An 8,739-nucleotide genomic window follows, 5' to 3' on the forward strand; every position below is an offset into this window, starting at 1 on the left:
AAATGCTTATTTATAATTTTAGCACATTATCATAGATTTCTCATGTCTATAATCATGAAATCCACAAATAATGATACTGCTGCCTTCTTTTCCAAAGGAGGAACTGTTACTATTTACCAAGTACACAGTTTCAGTTTTGCAAGATTAAGGAAGTTCTGGAGATGGATGGTGGTAATGGTTGTACAACAATGTGAAGGTATTTAATGCCACAGAACCCTACATTTAAAATGTTTACCTAGTAAATTTTGTTATATAAATTTCACCACAATTAAAAAATAAATAAACAAAATCATGGTGCGAGTAGATTACTTTTTTTCCCTCCAAACTTAAGGCAGTATTTCTCTTGATCCATGTTGAGCTTAACACTTTGGATTGTTAATAATAACCCTATTTTCAAAGATGTTCTCCCCTAGCCAAAAGCTCAGTTGGTTGGGGTGTTGTCCCTTTACATCAAGATTGCGAGTTCAATCCCTGGTCAGGGTACATATAAGAATCAACCAATGAATGCATAAATAAGTGGGACAACAAATCGATCTCTCTCTCTCTCTTGCTTCTCTTCCCCCTTTCTTCTCTTTCAAATCAATACATTAAAAAATTAAAGATGCTCTCTATTCTGATATAAGTAATTTCTTTGGAATGGGTACTAAATTGTGTCCATTGCTCTTTTTTTTTTTGCATTTTCTGATTAGTGAATCGTATTTTGAAAAAAGGTTTTTTTAGATGCATTTGCAACAACCTACTGGTTATTGAAGACCTGGTTTGTAACAGATCCTCTGCTGAAAGCTTTACTTACCCTGAGAATAGCTGATGAATTTGCAGATGCTAAAACTGGAAGCCAGGCAGCCCAGACTTGCTACAGGCCATACAGCAGTGGTGGTTGGGGGGGGGGGTGTCAATGCTGCCGACATCCAGAGCATCCCTCCTTTTGTCTCTCTACCAGCTGCATCCTACTCATAGAATTGATTGACTTGGTGAACAGGGCTGTATAACTTTTTTGAGCCAACATCTAAAAGCTTAGAGAATTTACATAACCACCCAACATGTGTTCTCCTCTTTAGCAGCTGGTAAATGTTCACACAGTCCATGCTGTCCAAGCCACCATGTCATGTCCCCTTGATGAAACATGCCCCCGAACCTCTGTAGTCCCAGCTACCATCTCCTCAAAGAGAACTGGGGTCAGGGGCCACTGCCCACCTGCTCACACCAGTGTTCTCTACAGTGAAGAGGTATATACCTCTGCAAATATGCCCTTATGGAAGTAAAAAGGACTCTCTGCCTGACCTGTGGTGGCACAGTGGATAAAGCATCGACCTGGAAATGCTGAGGTCGCCAGTTCGAAACCCTGGGTTTGCCTGGTCAAGGCACATATGGGAGTTGATGCTTCCAGCTCCTCGCCCCCCTCTCTCTGTCTCTTTCTCTCCCTCTCTCTCTCCTCTCTAAAAATGAATAAATAAATAAATAATTTTTAAAAAGGACTCAGAGGGAGGATGGAAGAGAGGACACTTCTTTGTGGAGGTGAAGTTTACACCAATGCATCTAGCATCAAAGTCACCTGCCTGGTCCTCTGATGGGTATAGAAACCTGCAGGATATGAACAGTCTGCTGGATCCTTGGAGGATTCTCTCTCTATCTGTAAGCAAATTTTATTTCCATGACAGTCATTTATAAAATGTTTGTGTTGCCAAGATCTGAATCCTAAAGGCAATTGATTTGATGGGTATCAAGATGCTTTGTGCTTTAGAATTTCAGCTTGGCAAATACAACATTATTTTTCCTCCAGGAGTATCAGAGTAAAGGGATTTTTATAGCTATGAAAGAACGGCTATAGAAACCTGGCATCACTGAGCAATCCAGTTTTGATCAAATGGACTTGATGTGTAAAGTAATGACCTTTGTTTCTGCTTTTACTGACACCTGTTATTGGCACAAAAACTTTCACCCATTCTTCCTACATGTGAACAAAGCTCTAAGCCACTTGGGCAGAACTGCCTTATGACTGCCCCAGTGCCTTTGCCCTTATGAAGATAAGTTGCTGACTGCAAATGCTCGTTATTGATATTACCAATGCAACTTCCAGTAATTCAAATCACTCTCCTCAACCAATCAATCAAGTTATTGACAAGTAGTGTTATGAAAAACCATATGTAAAAGTAATACATGTTAGCCCTGGCCAGTTGGCTCAGTGTTAGAGCATCAGGCCAGCATGATTTATTTCTTAACTGACTTTTTTTTATAAACTGTAATATCTTGTCAATTTGTTTTGGTCATACATCTGCTTAGGCTTTTTATTTTTTCATGCATATTGGTAATTATGTTTTTTTTTAATAAGACAGAGCCTTTTTCAAATCTCATATATTAATGTAATATTTATATGAAGTTATCTCTTTTATATTGGTTGTTTACTCTTCTTACTTTTAATGTTCATTAATTATTTTTGTCTACTTTTCCTTTCTTAGATTTATCAACAATTTATTATATTATGGTTTTCCTAGATGTAGTAATGATATTTATTTATTATTTCCAATGATTTTGTATATTTGTCTAAAACTTTTTCTTTTATCTTTATTTACAACCTTTAATTTTGCTCTTAAATATTTTTTTTAATTCATTGATTTGAGAGAGAGAGAGAGGAAAGGGTAAGGGGGGAAAGAGAGAGAGAGAAACATCGATTTGTTGTTACACTTATCTATGCATTCACTGGCTGACTCTTGTATGTGCCCTAACTAGGGATTGAATCCACAACCTTGGCATATTGGGACGACACTCTAACCAGGGCCTAATTTCTCTTGAAATGTTCATTCTTTGAAAATTCTAACTAAATTCACAGATTTTTAATTTTCTATACAAAAATTATCTTAAGTACTATGTATATATATACTATCACCTACTCATGAGTTTCATAAAGGAATGAAGCAATTTTACTTTTATTGTTTTTAAATATTCTGTCTTTATATCCCTAATTAATTCCTTAAGTAAGAAGTTATGCAGGAGAGTAGGAGTATCTGTATATTTTTGTTGTTGTTGTTTTTCTTAAGATTCTTTAGGGCTAATCCTTAAGAAAGTAACCTAGTAGTAGGCTGGTATTTTAAGACGCACTGTAGGGTTCCCTCTCAAGGTTGCATAGGCGAAGCACAGAACACCTGCAGGGGGCGCCATTCACAGTATAAAATTAGCACCCCTTGGACTTGTGCAGTGCACAATCTGCAGGAAGATATTTAGGGGTCCATGCTTTTTGCCTCCACAATCCTAGTCCCAGAACTTTATCTTAAGAAATAATTCTCCAGAAGAAAAATAATGCATTAACTCTTTTCCATCTGTGTTGGTGAAAAACTGGGAGCATTTATCACATTTTAGTTTTTAGTGTCAACAATTAAAAAAGAAATCATAACTTTTATAAATTTACTGTATCTTTTGCTCCATAAGACATACTTTTTCCCAAAAAAAAGTGGAGGGGGAAATGCCCATGTATCTTATGAAGCAAAAAATAAATGGTTGTTTTTTTTGTAATTTTCCAAAGTGAGAATAGGGGTGGGGTCAGCTGACAGACTCCTGCATGAGACATACTGGGATCCACCTGGCATGCCCGCCAGGGGGCAATGCTCGGCCCATCTGGGGTGTTGATCCACTGCAACCGAAGCCATTCTAGCGCCTGAGGCGGAGGCCATGGAGCCATTCCCAGCACCCGGGCCAGCTCCGCTCCAATGGAGCCCTGGCTGTGAGAGGGGAAGAGAGAGATAGAGAGAAAAGAGAGGGGGAAGGGTGGAGAAGCAGATGGGTTCTTCTCTTATGTCCTAACCAGGAATTGAACCCGGGATTTCCACACGCCGGGTCGATGCTCTACCACTGAGCCAACCAGCCAGGGTAAAAAAATATGGTATTTTATTAAATATTTTAACACACCACTTGGTTCAGAATATTTTTTCTTATTTTCCTCTTTAAAACCCTCTTTTAAGACATAAGGTGTGGCCCTGGCCGGTTGGCTCAGCGGTAGAGCGTCGGCCTGGCATGCGGGGGACCCGGGTTCGATTCCCGGCCAGGGCACATAGGAGAAGCGCCCATTTGCTTCTCTACCCCTGTCCCCCCTCCTTCCTCTCTGTCTCTCTCTTCCCCTCCCGCAGCCAAGGCTCCATTGGAGCAAAGATGGCCCGGGCGCTGGGGATGGCTCCTTGGCCTCTGCCCCAGGCGCTAGAGTGGCTCTGGTCGCGGCAGAGCGACGCCCCGGAGGGGCAGAGCATCGCCCCCTGGTGGGCAGAGCATCGCCCCTGGTGGGCGTGCCGGGTGGATCCCGGTCGGGCGCATGCGGGAGTCTGTCTGACTGTCTCTCCCCGTTTCCAGCTTCAGAAAAATACAAAAAAAAAAAAAGACATAAGGTGTGTCTTATGTAGTGAAAAATACAGTAGATACCATATACATGAGGTACTACACATTTATTAATAATTATAACTGAAAACAGGACAAGCAGTCATTGGGAATACATTATTAAACAAAGAATTATAAATTATTATACCCATTCTGATTGTAACTTTCCACATTACTACAGTATTTATTCACATGGTCTAAAATTAGGACATATTTTAAAATAACAATCATGGATTTTTTTTTTTTTTGGTAAAAATAGTGCCAGATGTTATAGTCACATACAAGTTTTTCTAATGCAAGCAAAGGAAAAGAGCTATGGTTCCTAAAAAATTAACGGTGCTTTCCAAAGTAATATCATTATTCTTTTCACTTAAAAATATACTTTTTTATAAAGTGCATTTCAAGTATAATGAGTGCTCCGCCTGGTGTCCCCTCCCTGACTTGCTGTGAATAAGTGGCTGTGCTCTTTGTTACAGGTGTCCCTGTCCTCCTCCCCTCACTTGGCATCCTCGCGCCCCTAGGAATTTCCCCAGACCCAGGACGCAAAGACCCCCGACCAGCTAAGCGCAATCAGCACATCGTGCGGAGACCATTTTCTGTCTCCACCAGCAGTGGTGACCCACGAGAAGGCTGCCTCAGACTGGGGGGTAGAAATGGGCGGCAGGTGGTTTTCAGTCATGTCAACAGTAACTCAATGAGCTGGCACCTCTTTCTAACACAGCAGGAAAATTGCTCGATTGTCAATCCATACAGGCCATTCTTTAAGAAAGAATTTCCCTCAAAAGCTTGCCTAATGTATAACAAGCCCATTGGCCACAGTTAGAGCATTAAAACAATATAATCGGGTTATTTGGTTCTCTGTAGACGTTGAACATTCAGTTGTGTTTTATTTCAAGAATCTGGGTTACATGTATTGCGACCTAGGCTGTGTACAGCCTTGGGGAACTAGAACGCAGAGTTTACAGATATGATCTGGGTTGATTCTCATCCTGATCCTGAGACCAGTAAGTACCCTTGTTACCATCAATACCTGGAAAGAAGGAAAAATTCCTACGTACAGAGACAAAAATGTTAAATGTTTAATTCCATGCTGGAATGCAGACACTGGGGATGGTAAAGCCAGGGCGTATCTGAAGAAGGAATGTAAACATTTGCTTCTAATCTAGGCTGATTTATCCACTATAAAACAAACCCACCATAAATGATAAACACCATGTCTTGACTCCAGTCAAATCACAAACCCTGTTATTTAAAACTGATTGGGTGCTCTGTAGATGTTGGTTTTGAGTGAACTCAGAAAATAATCATTTGAAGAAATAATTACTTTTTCCGTTTACAAATTCAATGCAGTTGGTCACCTTATGTAACCCAAGTCCTCTCTCTTCTGTAGCTTTCAGCAAATTCGTACTTAGTATCTGTCGCTGAAGTGAAAAATGTTGCCAAATATGATCCAGAGATATGCATTGCTTTTATTGAGAAGAAGTGTATCGTACATCTATGTGAATATGCTTTCAGAAATTTCTGGAAGATTTAAACCTTCTTTTTCTCCTTCATTCCTACTGTCCTATGTCCAGTCTTCATGCCTTGACCCACTAGGGCTAGAGATACCCTGGAATTGGGAGATACTAGTGAGGGCAAATCTCCCACCTGAGGCGACACCACCTGCATCAGAAAGTTTCTAGGAGCAGAACCCACGAGCACATCAAGTCAGAGCCAGAAAGTTGGGTCGATGATCCAAATGGACCAGCCACTTCGAGCAGACAACTAAGATGCAAGTTAGTGGGTGAGGAAATTTTAAAAGCCAATGTTTGGGCCCTGGCCGGTTGGCTCAGTGGTAGAGTGTCGGCCTGGCGTGTGGGAGTTCCGGGTTCAATTCCCGGACAGGGCACACAGGAGAAGCACCCATCTGCTTCTCCACCCCTCCCCCTCTCCTTCCTCTCTGTCTCTCTCTTCCCCTCCCGCAGCTGAGGCTCCATTGGAGTAGCATTTGCCCGGGCTCTGGGGATGGCTCTATGGCCTCTGCCTCGGGCACTAGAATGGCTCTGATTGGGGCACAGCGACGCCCCAAGATGGGCAGAGCATCGCCCCCTGGTGGGCATGCCGGGTGGATCCCGGTCGGGCACATGCGGAAGTCTGTCTGACTGCCTCCCCGTTTCCAACTTCAGAGAAATACAAAAAAGAAGAAAAAAAGCCAATATTTGGGTAAATACCCTACAGTGCAATTGCTAATCATGTGTTAACAGTATGTTCGGTTTTGAAAGAAACTGCCAGCCTATCTTCCCAAGTGGCTGCACCATTCTGCATTCCCACCTGCAGTGAAGGAGAGTTCCTGTTGCTCCACAGCCTGACCGGCGCTTGGTGGCATCTGTGTCCTGGACGAGGGCCATGCTAACAGGTATGCACTGGTATCGCACTATTGCTTTCATCTGAGTTTCTTTGATGACTTAAGATGGCAGCATCTTCTCGCATGCTCATTTTTTTTTTTTTTTTTTTGTATTTTTCTGAAGCTGGAAACGGGGAGAGACAGTCAGACAGACTCCCGCATGCGCCCGACCAGGATCCACCCGGCATGCCCACCAGGAGCGACGCTCTGCCCACCAGGGGGCGATGCTCTGCCCCTCCGGGGCGTCGCTCGACCAGAGCCACTCTAGCACCTGGGGCAGAGGCCAAGGAGCCATCCCCAGCGCCCGGGCCATCTTTGCTCCAATGGAGCCTTGGCTGCGGGAGGGGAAGAGAGAGACAGAGAGGAAGGGGGGGGGTGGAGAAGCAAATGGGCGCTTCTCCTGTGTGCCCTGGCCAGGAATCGAACCCGGGTCCCCCACACGCCAGGTCGACGCTCTACCGCTGAGCCAACCGGCCAGAGCCTCGCATGCTCATTTGCCACCTGTATATTTTCTTTAGTAAAGGATTGGCATTTTTTTTAAAGAGCACCATGTGCATTTTTGTCAGGAATACACGGAGGAAGTGCTGTGTTCCCAGGGCATCATGTCAGGAGTCACGTGATGACAATACCTCTCATTATTAATGATTTTAACTTCGGGTAAGGTGACATCTGCCAGGTTTCTCCATGAAAAGCTAGTTTTGTTCATTGTAATGAACACGTATCTTGTGAGGTCATTCATTGCAGACAACACACATGTACCATTTCTCACCCCACTTTGCCAATGAGTTTTGGCACCCTTGATAGTTCTTATCTAAAATAACAATTACTAGTAGTTGCCACACAGCACTATTCCAAGGGTTTCATTTCTTCTACATTTCACTGAAATTTTTTCTGTAAGGAAGAGCTTTTTTTATATTTATTTAGATAATTAAGTTTAACAGGGTGACATTGATCAGCAAGAGAGTTCATAGGTTTCATGTAAGTCTCTCTATTGCACTTGAACTGTTGATTGTGTTGTGCATGCGTCACCCAAAGTCAGATCACTCTGTCACCGCATACTTGTCCCTCTTTACTCCCCTCCCCCACCCTCATCAGTGACGTTAATTTATGTATTCATTTACATGTTTATCTTAGTGAGGACTCATGTGTTCTTATTTTATTCTATGGGTTACTATACTTAATGTTGTTGTTCGAATTATTTTAAATTTGATCAGTGGAAGCACCTTCAAGTTAGCTTCTGTGTCCTTTTAACCAGAACTACCTGGTAGGGCAAAAGTAGGTTTACAGTTGTGAGTGCACAGAATGCCATTTATTCTTGTATTCTTATTATTATTATTATTTATTTATTTATTTATTTATTTTAGTGAAAGAGAGAAAGAGACAGACAGGAAGGGGTATTACTCTTTATTAATTGTTGTATTATTTTCCATATGAACAACTGTAGACCTACTTTTGCCCACCATATATTTGCCCAGCCCTGGAATCAGCCATTTCTCCAAGGAGCCCTGGTTCCTTTTATTGAAAAAATGGGTTTTATTTTATTTTATTTCATTTTTATTTTTTGTATTTTTCTGAAGTTGGAAACGGGAGGCAGTCAGACAGACTCCCGCATGCGCCCGACCGGGATCCACCCAGCACACCCACCAGGGGGCGATGCTCTGCCCCTCTGGGGCGTTGCTCTGTTACTACTGGAGCCATTCTAGCACCTGAGGCAGAGGCCACAGAGCCATCCTCAGCGCCCGGGCCAACTTTGCTCTAATGGAGCTTTGGCTGCGGGAGGGGAAGAGAGAGACAGAGAGGAAGGAGAGGGGGAGGGGTGGAGAAGCAGATGGGTGCTTCTCCTGTGTGCCCTGGCTGGGAATCGAACCCGGGACTCCTGCACGCCAGGCCGACGCTCTACCACTGAGCCAACCGGCCAGGGTGGTTTTATTTCATTTTAAAGTATCATTTACTCTTTTTCTTTTATGGCAATAACTGATCACTTACTATATTTAAGG

Source organism: Saccopteryx bilineata, chromosome 7 (genome assembly GCF_036850765.1).
Source record: "Saccopteryx bilineata isolate mSacBil1 chromosome 7, mSacBil1_pri_phased_curated, whole genome shotgun sequence".
In the NCBI taxonomy this organism is placed as follows: domain Eukaryota; kingdom Metazoa; phylum Chordata; class Mammalia; order Chiroptera; family Emballonuridae; genus Saccopteryx; species Saccopteryx bilineata.